Source organism: Hermetia illucens, chromosome 1, assembly GCF_905115235.1.
Source record: "Hermetia illucens chromosome 1, iHerIll2.2.curated.20191125, whole genome shotgun sequence".
Lineage (NCBI taxonomy): Eukaryota > Metazoa > Arthropoda > Insecta > Diptera > Stratiomyidae > Hermetia > Hermetia illucens.
This window is the reverse complement of record NC_051849.1, coordinates 101313582-101330751: the sequence shown is the minus strand read 5'-3', so window position 1 is coordinate 101330751 and position 17170 is coordinate 101313582.

The window sequence follows — 17170 nt, the reverse complement described above, 5'->3', positions numbered from 1 at the left end:
AATTACTGTCACTAGTAGTATATGTTTCTAATTTCTTTGGTATTATTAACTGAATGTCTCGAATAAGGTTATTAATTTTGTAAGCTTTTGCTACAATCTTCATCAGAATTTGTGGATTTTGTCCTGGTCTGATGCGTTTGGTTTTGACCCTTTTTAAATCCGTGTTGTGTCCAAATTCTTGAATGTGTTTAGAAAATATCGAGTGTGGGTGTTTGATGTGTTCTTCTAGATTGTGTTTTCCTTTAATCAACAATATATATGCGTAATTGCATATTTTGCAATCTATGGTGGCTATGATATTCCATGCTCTTAATTCAGACATTTTGTCCTTGCTGAGTGTGTACACTAATCTTCTATTTTTATTAGGGATGTAGAAACTTATGTTGTTGTTTCTCTTATTGCGATTGAGAATTTTCTGTATAGTAAGGCTGTTTTGACCCAAGTAAGGTATCGATAGCCATTTTCGTGATTTCTATTGATGTGATTTTATTTAATTTTCTATTGTTACACTACCAAGTTCAATCTTGTGTTTAATGTTGTATTGTATTAATTTCATGGTTCTTTTTGAATCTATCGTGTATTTGTCTAGTTCTTGTTCGTTCCAGTGGTTGTCATCGTCTATTTTATAGATGATATATTCTCTTTCGGCTTGTTGTAGCATCCGTTTGTGTGGTTTTTTTGTTACAATTCTATTAATCATTTCTGCAAATCTGATGAGTCGGTCATGATCAGTGATGTTTTTGATGATTGAATTTTTATATTCTGGTATGTTGACGTTGACTATAATAATGAAGAATTCGGGAGTCCAACCGCTTTCAGATGGACTGCCTACACTATCTAAATGACAACTGTAGGTATGAAAAAATTGGAGGCAGAATATCTATATATCTTCCTCACTCTATCCGGTCAAATCATGACTTCCACTCCCCTGTCAAGAGTGTCCAAAAACAGAGGGAGATCCTAAGATAACTCAAAACCCGCAGGAATATCAACCATGAGCCACCAGCTAACTTTCAAATGAAAAAGGAAAAGAAACAGAGGTTGATGGTAAAACCACCACAAACAGTTCTGTAGCTAAAGCTATCTGCCCGATGAGAATACTCTCGAAAATTTGGCGGAAGCGTGTATAAAAACAAAAAAACACCTTGTATCAAATTCAAAGCATCCAATCAGCTTTATGAAAGGATTGGCAACGTGAAATTAAAAACCCATCATATACCATTCTTCCATAACTGAGAGCGAAGTTCCACCATCAACGAATAAATGGTGGATTATAAGAAAATGAAAAAATGCGTATAGCAAATGAGTAGCAAATGGAAAAAATTTTAGAAGTAAATGTGGGAAATAAAATGTATCAAATAATCATGTAATTCAGGAAATTCAAGAAGTAAAGTTAAGAAAACAAGAAAAAACCTATGAAGCTGCACTGAATAATTCGAAGTGCATATGAAAGGTAAATATCTATCCATACTAATGGATGTAAGTCCTAATCTAAACTCATATACTAAAAACTCGTGCACTACAATCATGTGAGTAAGTATGGAAAAAATTGGCCAAAGCTTATTTAGTTGGAGGGCCCACTCAAAGTAGTGACTAGGTCGAGCACCTTATTGAGAGACTAAAAGATGGGACGCCTATATACTTACGTATTTCGATCCTATCCCACTAGAATCTCATCAGTAAGCTTTAAAAATATATATAGCAAGTTAGAGCAAAAGCTAAATAAATAAAGGAACTAAATCATCCGATATAAGGATACCTATTCTAGTACACATAATTAAAGCCAAAAATTCAAAATGATAAATTCCAAAATGAAAAACACGAGAAATTGATGCAGTGGAAAACGGTTTAGTGAAAAGAAAAAGAGAGATTAAATTTAAAGATGGCTTCGGGATACCTCGGGCTTTCCAAGGGGTATGCCTACCGACATGGTCGGTCCGTGGTACTTATAAGGGAATGGAAAAATATAACGACACTCCAGTAGAGCATCATTCAAAGGAGAGGTGGGGCTCAAACATAAATGTAGCCCTACCATGAAGTGAAGGAAATAAAGTGTCGAAAGACAGACTTCTCATGCACCCTGAGATACCAGTAATGATATCCCAGTCATGATCCAACAAGCACACCATGCATGTGCACCACCAAAAATGGATGATAATAAGAAAAAGACAAGTGGTCAAATCTCTATTAACCATGCTACAATGGAGTGAGGCTGTGACCAACAGTTAAGCTGTATGGATAAGTGAATACTCTCAAGGGTGTATATATATGAACATATATATAGAGCGGAGAGTAAACCAATCCAAGAAATCTTGATCAACTTTCACCCTACATGGGTAATATGATAAAAGTACCGATGAAACATCAGTATATCATGCACTCGTATTTGTAGTGAAAAGTTCTTCCACCCTCCGTATAATCTCAGGGATCAGAAGATCAATGTTCTTGGCTACAAACTCAAAGACATGGTTCTTCTGAGGATTACCGTGTAGGTAAAGATCCCAGTTCAAACGTTATGAAAAACAAATATTTGGATAATCATTATCCACTTAAATCCCACCTAGTCTATGTTACACAAGGACAACCCCACAAAACTAAATAGCTGGTATAAAAAGGTAAAGATAGAAGAACACAAAGACGATTCATGCTAATATATAAATGTATATGGATCTATATAGAGTGGGTTCTGCATAAATGGGGAAGTACCTGCAAAATGAGACACTCGATGGGAAAATCAATGTAGTAACGTCAAAAACATATGTATGTTTGCGATTTAACAATTTCGTGAATATTAGAGAATAAAGAATAATAGAAGAAGAAAAAGTAAAGCTTTCAAAAACTGCATCTGAAAAGTTAGTGTTAATCCATTCTGATGGATATAAGAACTAATCTAACCAACCTAATATACTAACTGCTCGTGCACTACACAATAAGGTGAGTGTGTGTATATGGAAAAACATTGGCCAATACTAAAACTAAATAGCTGGTATAAAAAGGTAAAGATAGAAGAACACAAAGACGATTCATGCTAATATATAAATGTATATGGATCTATATAGAGTGGGTTCTGCATAAATGGGGAAGTACCTGCAAAATGAGACACTCGATGGGAAAATCAATGTAGTAACGTCAAAAACATATGTATGTTTGCGATTTAACAATTTCGTGAATATTAGAGAATAAAGAATAATAGAAGAAGAAAAAGTAAAGCTTTCAAAAACTGCATCTGAAAAGTTAGTGTTAATCCATTCTGATGGATATAAGAACTAATCTAACCAACCTAATATACTAACTGCTCGTGCACTACACAATAAGGTGAGTGTGTGTATATGGAAAAACATTGGCCAATACTAAATTAGTTTAATTTAGATGGAGGGCCCACTCAAAGTAGTGGCTAGATTGAGCACTTAATTTGAAAACTAATGAATGGGACGCCTATATACGTATTTCGATCCTATCCCACTGGGATCTCAGCAGTAGGCTTGAATATATAGTAATTGAATTCAATGCCAACGGACAGATGACGTCACCGGCGCTCTCCACTCAGTTTTAACCTCGCTGCAGGAGTGAAGAGCAGAGTATATGACGAGAAATGTCATATTTGGAACGAGAAAAAAGTGAGGACCGAAAGATACAAGATGTCAGAAAGATAATAAAAATAACTAGCACCAGTTGTGTTGTTGGAAAAAGTGAAAAGATTCTTATACAAAGCTTCTATGAAATTCATCCTTTGTTGAAGTTGTCACTGCCATTGTTTTTATGAAATAAATGAAGTGTTGTAACCAGTGAACATCGTTGTTCTTAACTTCTAAATTGGTGACCCTGGAACTCGCACCAACAGCATCAACAACTAAAATCCCGAATTCCCAGAACCTGCAAAATAGAAAAACTCCACAAAAAGGACAATGAACAGCAGTAGCATTGCTCCGCAGCAGCAGACGAGCCACTTTCACAAGCCAGTCGCTTCCTAACGGATTCAATTAACAAGCTGCATTGCAGCTCAAATTTGTTTAAGCCAATGCCAACGACCGCTAAAATTCCACCCAACTGCACAAGCACATCATCATTCCACTACCAACCACTACAGCATAATTCACGGTCACAGGTGCAACAACAGCCCCCATCTAATGCGCAGCAATCACCGGTGTCGATAGGAAATTTAGTAAGGCCACCGTGGATGACGGTGGTTTCTCTTCGTTACTCTCCGCAATTGCCTGAGAAATACAAAGAACGTGGAGATAAGTAAGAGTTCCGCAGCCGCAGCCAACATCGCCGCCGCAGCCACCATCGCTACCGCAGCCACTTTCGCCGCCGCACTCGTCTCCACCATCGCCGCAGAGGTCGAAGCCGCCGCCGTCACCGCAGCCCCACTGTCGCCGTCGACGCCACTGCTGTCGCTACAGACGCCGCAGCCCCGCCGTCAATACCAGCCCAGCCGAACGTCACCATCACAGACGCCGACTTCACCGTCGTAGCCGCTACCGTCGCAGCCGACACCAATATCACCGCCGCAGCCATCGCTATCGCAGCAGGAGCCGAGGCACCATCGCCGCCTCCTCAGCAGGCGCCGCCATTTTAGTTGTTATAAGTTAATTGTATTTTACTCTAAGTCAGTAAAAAAGGTGGTAAAAATCAAATTTAATCGCCGCAAGAGACGGGGTCGAGGTGTTTACATCAACGGATCTCTTTTCACTTGTTCTCCGCTCTTGGTGAGCTTTTTACTTTGGAGTATGTCGTTGGTGTTTCGCTTTCGCTCGAGCGGTCATTTGAAGGTGCGGCCTGCCGTGTCGTTTAGTGATTTGGCTGAAGTCGGTGTTACCGCAGTTTCCTTCCCACAAGTTCGCGCCATAGTTATTAGTCTTTTGAAATGTCGGTTGACGACGCGGCAGGTCCATCGGACCCGCAAGTGACCGCACCCGCCGTGCGCGTCCCTCCGTTTTGGCGGCGGAACCCCGAACTGTGGTTCGTGCATTTCGAAGCACAGTTCCAGATGTCCGGGATCACAGCGGACGCGATCCGTTTCAATCACGCGGTGGTCGGCCTGGACGAGGAGTCCATCGTGCTGGTGTCCGACGTAGTGAAATCGGCGTCGTACTCACTGCTCAAGACCGAATTAATCAGGCGCCTGTCAGTAAGTGAGTCAGAAAAACTGGATCATTTACTGGCAGGCCTAACGTTGGGAGATCGAACTCCCAGCCAATTTCTGCGCGAAATGAAGCAATTGGGTGGGAGTAAAATCGACGACGAGTTGATGAAGTCCCTTTGGCTGCGTCGGCTCCCGGAAGGCACCCAAGCGGACCTCGCGTGCGTCTCAGGTTCCTTGGATTCACTGGCAGCTGCGGCCGACAAAGTGTACGAGGTGCACGTACGCCCGACCAAAGGGGCCGTTCAACAGCTATCGAACGAAGTGGGCGATTTAAGGCGTGAAATAGCCGCCTTAACAGCCAGTGTGGCCGACATGCGGGCGACGCTGGACGCTCACGATCACGAGCTCACTCGCGGTCTGCCACTCGAAAAGGGCGATCAGGTAGCAGGTCGTCAGGACAGTGCACGGACCGATTGATTTACTGATACCATCGCAGATTCGGCGATAAAGCCACTAAATGTACAATCCCTTGTAAATTCACGCCTGCCGCAAAAAACTAGGTCCGTGGGGGGTCCTGGCGACGGCCACCCAGAACGCAGCGCCACGTCGCCTAACAATTTACGACCCTCTCAGCAGACGTTCTTCCCGTACCCCAGCACCATAAACTATTGCCACAATCCCTGAAACTAGCAGCGGCAAATTCCTCCCGTATCAACACCTACGGGTATAGGCAAGTGGGCGTGAGTCTTGGCTTGCGTAGAACATTTTCGTGGCGTTTCATCCTGGCAGATGTCAGCTTCCCCATACTTCTTGTGTCACTATGGATTGCTGGTAGACTTGCAACCATTTCTGTTTATGTTGCGAAATTATGCAACGAATTAGATCTAGGCGACTGACATGTTTTAGAATAGTTAGTCAGTCTTAAGACCGCCGGATGATTGTTAACATCGAAAGTGTTCAATAAACTAGTGTTTTTAAATAAAGCCGCTTAAGCTTTTTTTATCTGGACGGTAAATTAAAAAGTTAAATTCGCAGCATCAATAGTTTACTCAATGGTGCTTCCAATTATGCGTATATCAAAAGTGAAAGAAGGAGATGTGTTTTCGCTCGGTAGTGCATTTGACGACAGTGATGCAGATCCTAACTTCAGTAATGTCGCGGAGAGTGAAGAGTCATCCACAGATTGCCAAACGCACCGCGGAATCAACCCAAAAGTTCTCCATGAAATATAATAGATATTGCCGAGATTGCTGAAAACGAGCAGCAGCCAACAGCAGAAACACCCACAAGTTCATACGAAATCCTTGGCGTGAGATCAAAGACAGTTAAACCTGCTAAGAAAGTACGTCCACCTTGCTAGGAAAAATGCAGATTAACACGCTGGGAAAAAATAAATGAAGAAATCAGGCGGTAAATTTTCAGCACATTTTGGGGTTTAGAAGATATCCTGAGACACAGAGAAAATACCGGTACTCTCGTACACAATGTGGCGCAGCGAGGTTAACAACATTCGAAATTTATTTCTCCGATGATTTAAAAAAAAATGAATTGAATTTTGATGTCAATTGCTCTTGTGATTCTTTAAATTTAGTGTTGTAGTTACAGTTTAAGTTAATTAAAAATAATAAAAGCAAAATGTTTCCCCGGAATAAAATGTGTTCTTAATAAAAGAAAATATAACTATAGGCTGGTCGATCGGAATCTGTTTACGTCGGTATAGAAAACTCAAGATTTCCTCAGAAAGCTCAAGATCTTCGCAAAAACAAGATTTGAGGCAACACAATTCAGTTTTTTACTTTGGGCTTGATTCACGTCTACTCAGGGTGCGTAAAAAATTCTTTACGGCCATCCTCACTGGCAAAAAAAAAAACAAAAGCGGAAATATATTGGGGAGAGTAGAAGCTTAGCAAACTTATTTCAAGACAAAACGAACAAAATTGTATAGAACAACAGTTACCATTTGCTATTGCAGTTTTACTCGAATATTCAACACAGATTTCAATATTTCCTTTTTAAGCAAAAAAAGATCTCGAGATTACGAGTCGTATAAAAATGCTAAAGGACAATGAATCGGAAAAACGCAATTCAAGTGGAACTATCCTTGCTGTACACAATCTTCAGGCAGTGATATCAGCACTAAGGGACCACGTTTCTTCTTTTTATTATGAAAGTGAATTAAATTTCTTTAATTTAAGCATTGAAGATTGAAACGCCAAAAATAAAAGTCTTTTTTTTTTGGAATGAAACGGAGGATAAACGAAGTGCAATAGAGGTGCTGTACCTGTAGATATTCGAAAACATTGCTAAAAATGCAACCTCTGATCAAGACACAATTTTCTACTCGGACAACTGTTGTGGGCAATAGAAAAACAAATATTTTGCAGCTGCCTATACTTATGTCACAAATGAATTGAAGATCGGAAGCATAACCCATGAATTTTTCATTGGTGGACATTCTCAAAATGCTAAAAAAGCTAAGCTAACATATACAGCGTTATCGAGAATCAGATTGCAAAACATCTTAAAATGGCGCCAGTCTATGTCCCAGCACAATTTGTAACATTGATCTAACCAACGAAGAAAAATAAACCCCCCTTTAAAGTGACGGGTGCGGCGCAGAAACTTTCTTATTTGAATTGCACGCCACACAGAGGCCATTAATCTTATGAAAGTGGACGTGTACGCATTTAAAATGGCGCAGTCTAACGCTTTTTCAGTCGTAGTTAGTTTAGTAACAACCATGCAGTGGACAAAAGAAGAGCATGCATTTGCCGTGACGACTTACTTTTCTAACAATCGTTCGATTATTGCAACTCAGATTGCATTTACAAAAAAAAATAAAATCATGCCTGCAGGTCCTGTTCCTGATCGGAAATGAATTGCCACGACCCTCAAAACCGCCAGGACTCCAGAGAACGTCGAGAAGGTAGCGATTTTGAAATTCCCCAAGCGATCTGCGCGAAAACATTCAGTTGCTCTTAGGATTTCTGATCGCACACTAAGCCGATTCTTCATAAAGACCTAAAATTTCATCCATACAAAGTGAGAAAATATGTTTCTCACGTTAATTGCAAGGTGCCAGACGCACATTCAGCATTTTAGGGTAATAAAGACGGTGCGTATCTTCTCGCGGCCAGTATTCTAAATCAGATCGTCACCAGGACACCGTAATTCTAGCATCGCTGATTATAATTAGTTTCTCGAGAATAAACAAGTTTTCTTTAAGAGGTGTAACTCCGGTCTTTTACTTTACTAAACGAGGTAGTTCTTTTTTTGCCCATCTCATTCGGCCCCGTACATATTTGGCGCAATCGGTTAAACATGAAAAGTTTGTTCGTTTTAATGAAAAGTGTAAAATCGCGAAGATAAAAAAAATGTTTAGTGTTTTTAAATAAAATATTAATATTATTAAACGTAGTGGGGTGAACAAAAAGGGAGCAGATTGGCCGTAGTAACGAGGAAAACAAGGTAACACTAGTAGTAACAACTAAATTTTGAAAAAAGATAGTCTCACGGTGGATCCGTGGAAGAAAAAAAAGTCGAGAACCCGAGAGTTGGATAAAGGAAGGCTTTTAAGAAGCAACAAATTCTTGAACTCCAACAAAACCTCCGAGAACGAGAAGCAGAAATATCACAATTAGCAGCAGCCGTCAAAGGGCTAATTAATAATCGAGGCCAAGAAAACTCGATAAGTACTCTAGAAACCGCAATGCAAAGGATGTTCTTACAGCAACAAATGGAGAATCCAGGAGAAAAAATATTAAAACAATTCCGATATATGAGTACTTTCACTGGAAAAGGGGATATGATAATAAACTCATTTATCACAAGTACCGAATACTATCTAAATGGAATTGAAGATATAACGCTAAAAAACAAGCAAAGAGATGTATTTTCTACGAGAAAATACAAGGCGAAGTGAAAGATGCAGTCATAAACATCGCAGAAACTAACGATTGGAAGAAAATTAAGGCAGCATTGCGACTTCATTACAAACCTAATACCGAACCCACCGAAATTTATAGAAAAACTAGATGACCCGGCAAACGTTTTGTCATATAAATTATTTCTAGATAATTTCTAGTGTAGACAAAAAATAACTAACTTGTTGAAAGTGTGTAAGGATGTGGTATATCGTGAAATAGGCATGGAGCGCTGTGTACGATGAGGGAATATAAAAATAACAAACGCCAAACATTATTATTTTTAAGTTATTATAATTTGTATCCCTTAAAATTATATATCATTAATTAATTACGACAGTAACACTAACAAACAATATCAATCTCTTAATGCTATAGAGTGAACAATATTTTTGTTAGCCCATCTTTAGCTAGCACAAACAAACTGGATGGTTTACCTACTCGAGAGCATGCCACGTATAACTGTCCGTGTGAAAAACATGGTGTGCTCAAACCTAAGCCACAAACAGACATCGTTTGGCCTTAGGATTTGTTGATAGTCATTGCAAATGCCAATCTAATCGGAAACTGAATACGTTTGAATTGAATTGGCACATCTGTAGGTATAATAGGAATCCGTGGTATTAATATATTTTCACCTCGGAACTTGCCATTTAGAATGCTGGCTTCGGTAACGTTTTTCATTAATATTTGAATGACCAATCGCGTACCGTTGCAGTCGTGGCGGGTTCAAATTACGAAGCAAGATAATCGGAGATCCAACCTTCAATTGTAAATTATGCGATGGCATGCCTGGCAAATCCAATGAGTTCAAAAAAATTTACAGCTTTCCTGGCATCGCAAACTGTATCAATAGACTTGTATGATACCAAGTTCGCTGGCAACAACTGTTGTATCTTCAGATTTAAATTGCTCTAAAATTGCTCTTTCTGCAAACCACTCATGATTTATGTACTGTGTGTGTACATCGGGAAATATTTGTTCAATGAGAGTATCTTGCGAATCAACGATTGTGCAGAAATCGGTCGATAATTTTACGCATCCAGTTTCATCTATAGCAGCTTTTCCATTACCGATATCTAAGAGTTGTTTTGAGAATGTTTGAGCGGATGGATCTTGAAGCACTTTCAGCTGTACTTTTTCAACATTACGCCACAATAGCGATGATTTAAAGCAAGTCTTGATCTCATCGTATGTTGAACGTGGAGTGACGGGAAGTGTTTGTACGTGTTGAGTGCTTTTGAGGTTATGTAAATCACTTGAATCATTAATCGTTGAAAATACACTCAAAATTAATAATTTTATTATTAATAATAAAATAGGAATAATTAATAGTTAATATGAGAGTTACACTGAGATAGCAAAATGATAATTTTAAACGTTACTACTACACTTGATGCATAAACAATAATGATGGCCGAAAACTGTGTAGGGAGTGAGAGAAGTCTTATTGTATGAGAGAAACAGGAGACCGGCTTCGGTCTCATCCCTACTTCGTGCTGTTTACTGGAAAGTGACACCGGTATAGTCTGGCAAATGATCCTGTAAAAGCGCGGGAAATTTTAAAAATCTAGCACTGGTAACACTAAGTATATATCAGGAATAAACTATAATAACAAAAACAAATATTTATTTTTATAAATAAAAAAATTTAAGCTCAGGGAAATTCGAAATAGAGTGAAAAACATTTGTAAAAAAGACGATAATTAATCAATTATCGAGCTGGATGAAAAATGATTAAATTATTAAAAAATAGAGGTTCTTGATAGAAAACTATCAAGATAGGAACCAATACTCAAAACAAACAGACAAACAAAACTCAGGACAATTTAAAAAACATTCTTACGACAGTAGACAAAACAGTCACCTAACAAGACAAAATTCCAACGAAAGGCAAAACGATAATACTGACTCTGGAAAGTTTAGAAATTCTAAATTTTCTTCAAACAACCAAATTCATTACAATAATTTCAATAATAGGTCAGATCAGTCTAAACTCATTCTCGTAAGCATCGGTATGAAAAGACACCAATGGAAGCGAATAATATCCATACCAATAATACAGAAACTACGTCACAAACAAGTGAGAATTCGATCGAAGTTTGTGATAGAAGGTCGAAGATGAACATTTTTTTATAAATTAGCCTCGGATGAGTTGCCTTTGATTGCCATCACTATTAATAAAGTTAAATATAATGCCCTAATTGGCACTGGCTCTTCCTTTAATATTATTGACGAAAATTTAGAAACTTTTTCAAAAACCGACATTAAACCATAACAGGAAAAGATTTTGTGAATTACGAAGTTCACACATCAGCACCAGCGGAATTTAAATTATTACCTGGAGCAATAATTCGGTGGTAAGTCAGAAATCTAACAAATAGAAAATATAATTTCATTATTGGAATAGATTTACTTGACGAATTAAGTACGGTGATGGACCTCGAAAATAGGTGTATCGTGTTAAACGGACAATTAATAAGGTTTCTAAATAACCCTTACCCTAGTGAAAAGATATATGTGTATTGGAAACGGTAGCAAATGATTAATCGAAACGCCTTAAACTTGAGCATTTGAACAAAGAAGAGTACCCAGCAATATTAAAGTTAGTTCAAAAATTTGAACACATCTTCTTTAAAGAAGGAGACAAGCTGACAAGTACTACAAGCGTTTGCGGCACGGTAGGATTCGCGGCATTCGAAATTTATTTCGAATGTTGCGAATACCAGCGGACAGATGACGTCACCGGCGCTCTCCACTCAGTTTAGACCTTGCCACAGGAGTGCTGCCGTGTCGTTTAGGGATTCAGCTGAAGTCGGAATTACCGCGGTTTCCTTCCCACAAATTCGCGTCATAGTTATTAGCCTTTTGGAATGTCGGTTGACGGCAAAGACGCGGAAGGTCAATCGGACCCGCAAGTGACCGCACCCGCCGTGCGCGTCCCTCCGTTTTGGCGGCGGAACCCCGAGCTGTGGTTCGTGCGTTTGGAAGCACAGTTCCAGATGTCCAGGATCAAAGCGGACGCGATCCGTTTCAATCACGCGGTGGTCGGCCTGGACGAGGAGTCCGTCGTGCTGGTGTCCGACGTAGTGAAATCGGCTTCGTACTCACTGCTCAAGACTGAATTGATCAGGCGCCTATCAGTAAGTGAGTCGGCAAAAGTGGATCACTTGCTGGCAGGCTTAACGTTGGGAGATCGAACTCCCAGCCAATTGATGCACGAAATGAAGCAATTGGGAGTAAGATCGACGACGAATTGATGAAGTCCCTTTGACTACGTCGGCTTCCGGAAGGCACCCAGGCGGTCCTCGCGTGCGTCTCAGGTTCCTTGGAGGCGCTGGCAGCTGTGGCCGACAAAGTGCACGAGGTGCACGTACGCCCGACCATAGCGGCACTCGAAAAGAGCGATCAGGTAACAGGTCGTCAGGACAGTCCACGGACCGAGGGATTTGCAGGTACCACCGCAGATTCGGCGATAAAGCCACTAAATATACAATCCCTTGTAAATTCACGCCTGCCGCAAAAAAACTAGGTCCGCGGGCGGTCCTGGCGACGGCCACCCAGAACGCAGCGCCACGTCGCCTAACAATTTACGACCCTCTCAGCAGGCGCAACTGCCTCGTGGATACTGGTGCGGGAGTTTCGGTTCTTCCCGTACCCCAACACCATAAATTATCTATTATATTTCCACAATCCCTGAAACTAGCAGCGGCTAATTCCTCCCATATCAACACATACCAAACTAGGCGCAGACTTCTTGTGTCACTATGGATTGCTGGTAGACTTGCAAAACAACAACAACCTTAATTTGTCGGGAGAAATGGTATCTCACCCAGGCAATAATCTTTCCGTTGTTTTAGAAGACATTACCGACTCTCGTGTTCGGGCACTTTTCCAAAAGTTCAGCCAGATTACTACAGAATGTAGTCTCTCCAAACCAGTGAAGCACAATGTGCAGCACCACATTAATACTACTGGTTCCCCGATCTTCTCGAAGGTGCGTCCTCTTCCATCCCAGAAACTGGCTATTGCGCGGAAAGTGTTTGAAGAACTCGTTCAACAGGCCCTCAAACAGCTGTTGGTCTTCCCCACTGTATATGGTCCTAAGCCAAACGGCGAATGGTACCCATGTGGGGTTTAAAGAAGGCTAAATGCACAGACTGTTCCTGGCCGATATCCAATTCCACTCACCCACGACTTTGCGCATCACCTCGCAAATTGCCGCATCTTTTCGACCTTGGACTTAACCAAGGCTTATCATCAAATCCCTGTAGCTCCAGAAGACATACCAAAGACGGCAATATGCACACCCTTTGGACTCTTCGAGTTCACCCGGATGACTTTCGGATTATGCAATGCGGCGCAAATCTTTCAAAGGTTTATCCACTCGGTCCTGCGAAACCTCGACTTCTGTTTCATATATTTGGATGATGTTTTGGTCGCTTCTTCTTCAGAGTCTGAGCACTTAACCCATCTCGAGTGCATTTTTCAACGTCTCCTTGAGGCCGGGTTAGTCCTAAACATTGAGAAATGTAAGTTCCTTCAAACACAGAGTCGGGGTTGGTGCATCTGCTGAGAGACAATCTCCGACGCATCAAGGCCACTCCTCCCACCCAACACTCGTCCGCACCTGTCTGTGCGCCCAAGGAGCTGCACACGTGTACGCACGTCCTGGTCAGGACAGATGCCGTCCGGAAGCCGCTCCTTATGAAGGCCCGTATCACGTTCTCGGGCGGGGAGAACATTACTTCCAGCTCGAGATCGGTGGACACAAAAAGGCGGTCTCCCTGTCCAGGCTGAAGCCCCTATGCACCCCTAAACAACGGCGCGTTCGCTTCAAGGACTGATGGGGAATACAGTTCCGGATTCGGTTGCTGAAGCCCCTCGGTTTCATCTGGGGGCGGAGTGATGTGGCGCGGCAGGATTCGCGGCATTCGAAATTTATTGCGAATGTTGCGAATACCAGCGGACAGATGACATCACCGGCGCTCTCCACTCAGTTTAGGCCTCGCCACAGGAGTGAAGAGCAGAGTGCCATGAAGGGGATGGCAAATGTCATTTTTGAAAAAAGAGGAGAATTACTAAACTTCTGTCTACGACTGCGAATCCTAATTGATTGTTAATTTTAAAGCTGTATTCGTTGAATTTAATTAAATAATTAAGTGATTAAGTGATGAATGTGGTGTTGTCTACAACTAATAAAATGTGATTTTGCCTGCGATTGGTGTATGTAATTGATAAAGAGTAATATAAGCCCTCACGTTCAACATGAAATTAAAACCACCACAGACAATCAAATTAATGCTAAACTTTACAGATAGCTACCTAAGCATGAAAAAGAGGTTCGTAGGCAAATTGCAGAGATGAAGCAACCGAGAATTACCAGGAAAAGTAAATTCAAATATTCCAGCCCTCTCATTGTTGTGCCGAAAAAAGCGATAATTTGGGTGAAAAAAAGTTCCGAATTGTCATCGATTACAGCAAATTAAACAAGGTGGTAATTGATGACAAATTCCCTTTACCGAATATCGACTCCATACTCGATCAACTTGGTCGTGCCCAGTATTTTTCGACAATTGATTTGCCGGAAGGGTACCACTAAATCCTAATAAAAGAGGAGGACAGAAAAAAACAGCATTTGTCACTCCTCATGGCCTTTATGAGTTTGTAAGGATGCCATTCGGGTTGAAAAATGCCCTAGCCACGTTTCAGAGGCTCATGAATGATATTCTTAGAGATTTCATTAATAAATCTTGTGTGGGTTACCTTGATGATGTGCTAATATTTAGCACTTCTCTTAAAGAGTATATCAAGACTATTTCGGATATATTTAAAGTTATAGAAAAAACAGGACTGAAAATCCAAATAGACAAATGCAGGTTTATGGAAAAAAAAAACCCTTTTTTAGGTCACATAATTACAGCAGATGGTTTAAGACCGAATCCGGACAAAATTAAAATAATCGAAAAAATAAAACCTCCGAAAACAGAAAAAGAGGTAAAAAGTTTCCTAGGATTAACCAGTTTTTACCGAAAATTCATCAAGGACTATGCTAAAGTCGCCCAACCAATCACGAAATATCTTCAGAAAAACACGAAAGTCAACTATAATGATCCAAATTATATCGATGCTGTGGAAAAACGTAAGTCTTATAACGTCGACACCAATCCTGCGATTCGCCGTTTTAAGAAGGAATTTCAGTTGACAATAGATCCCCCAAACTATGGAATAGACTCCGTTTTGTCACAAAAAGGACACCCTATTTGCTTTGTATCTCGGCCTTTAAACTACCACGAATGTAACTATTCAGCTACCGACAAAGAGTTTTTAACCATCGTATGGTCTATAAATTATCTGAGTCCTGACTGACCATCAGCCAATTAAATACCTTCAGGCTAAATACCGAGGTAGAAATTTGTCACCGAGACATCAAAGGTGGTTGTTAAAATTAGGCGAATAAGACTTCAAAATTGAATATCTAAAAGGACGTTATAAGAAAGTAGCTGATTATTTGAACAGGATAAAGTCCGATGAGGAACACAAAGAATGTTTCGAAGAAATTGAGGATAAAACTAACTCCTTCTCTAAGTCAGCTTAAGAGTACTTGTAAACGAAGAGGGTGACGACGTAACGACTATCCATTCGGCCGAGGAGGAACTCCTCGACCACATTCGCATAAGAGAGGAGATAGTAAATAAATACAAAACACAGTTGATCCTCACCACCACCAATAATAAAACAAAAGAATTAGACATAATACATAAAAAAACGTATTATATACATAGCGGAGTACGATCTAAATAATTTGGGCGAGATGCTTAGAAAATATATAAAGAAAGGAAGAACTGGTATCTTTTCTCAACTGCCGAAATTCAATGTATTCAAGAAAAAATAAGGGAAATGTATTCCAATTACAAACAAATTGAATTCTTTAGATGTTCGTTCAGAGCACTTGACATTGAAAAGTAAGTTGAGACAATAAAGCAGATATCCTTGTATCATGTCAGAGAAAGTATGCACTCAGGCATACAAGAGACATTCAATGCCATTCGATATAAAATCTATTTCCCAAAACTGCTGGAACTAATACAAATTGTTATTAGCCAATGTGATGTTTGTCAACAAGTAAAATATCATCAAACCTAAATTCCAAGAGACGAAGACGGCAAACGATATAAATGAGATAATTTATGCTAATATATACACAATAATGAAATACAATTTTTGACTATTATAGACAAATTCTCTAAATTTGGATGTGCCTATTATTTGCCCGACAAAAATCATATAACTATAATAGAATGTCTCTAGAGGAACACTTTGCCAAAAATTGGAAAACCCTGCAAATTAGTCGGTGGAAATGAATTTGATGGAATCCGAATAAAAGAATATCTACAGTCAGAGGACGTTGTTTTACATTTAACAAAGGCACATAGCCATACAGGCAACGCAGGCATGGAAAGCCTCCACAACACAATAGTGGGCAAGTTTAGGACATTAATTTTTAATAAAACAAAAATTTCAGTTAAACAATTGATGCAAAAAGCTATGAATAATTACAATAAAAGATTTCATTCGACTATCAAGTGTACTCCACTGGAAGTACAACATCATAAAATAGATTTCGATAAAATAAGGAAAAACTTGAAGGAAACAAAGGAAAAGGTCAACGAAAACCGTGAAAACTATGAAGAAACCCGAACTTCACGGTTTATCAAGAACTACAAGGCAGTTCAACACAAACATCTCCCAACTTATAGAAAGGCCAAATTAAATAACGTTCACCCAATAAATATAAGAAGGAAACCCAATTTGCAGATTCTCATGACGAAAATGAAATGGGTCCTTAGAATAGTGGGCGTAAATAAGATCCAAAAGACAGCAAATTCCTATACAATACATCCGTAGGGCCCTAGGTAATTTGCTAAAGGAAATTGATTTGCTAAAGCAAATTACCTAGGGCCGTTGCTAAAGCCGACAGCGCGTTGTTTCAACTGCATCAAATTTATCAAAATAGTGTCAGGACGCACCTGCTATTGGGACAGGTAAAAAAAGTGGACGAAATCAAGACAAGAACGTAAGTTATTAACAAAATGCAAAGCTGACTCCAAGCTGTTCGTCACTGTTGTAATGCCACTGATCAATAACGAGCGATGACTGT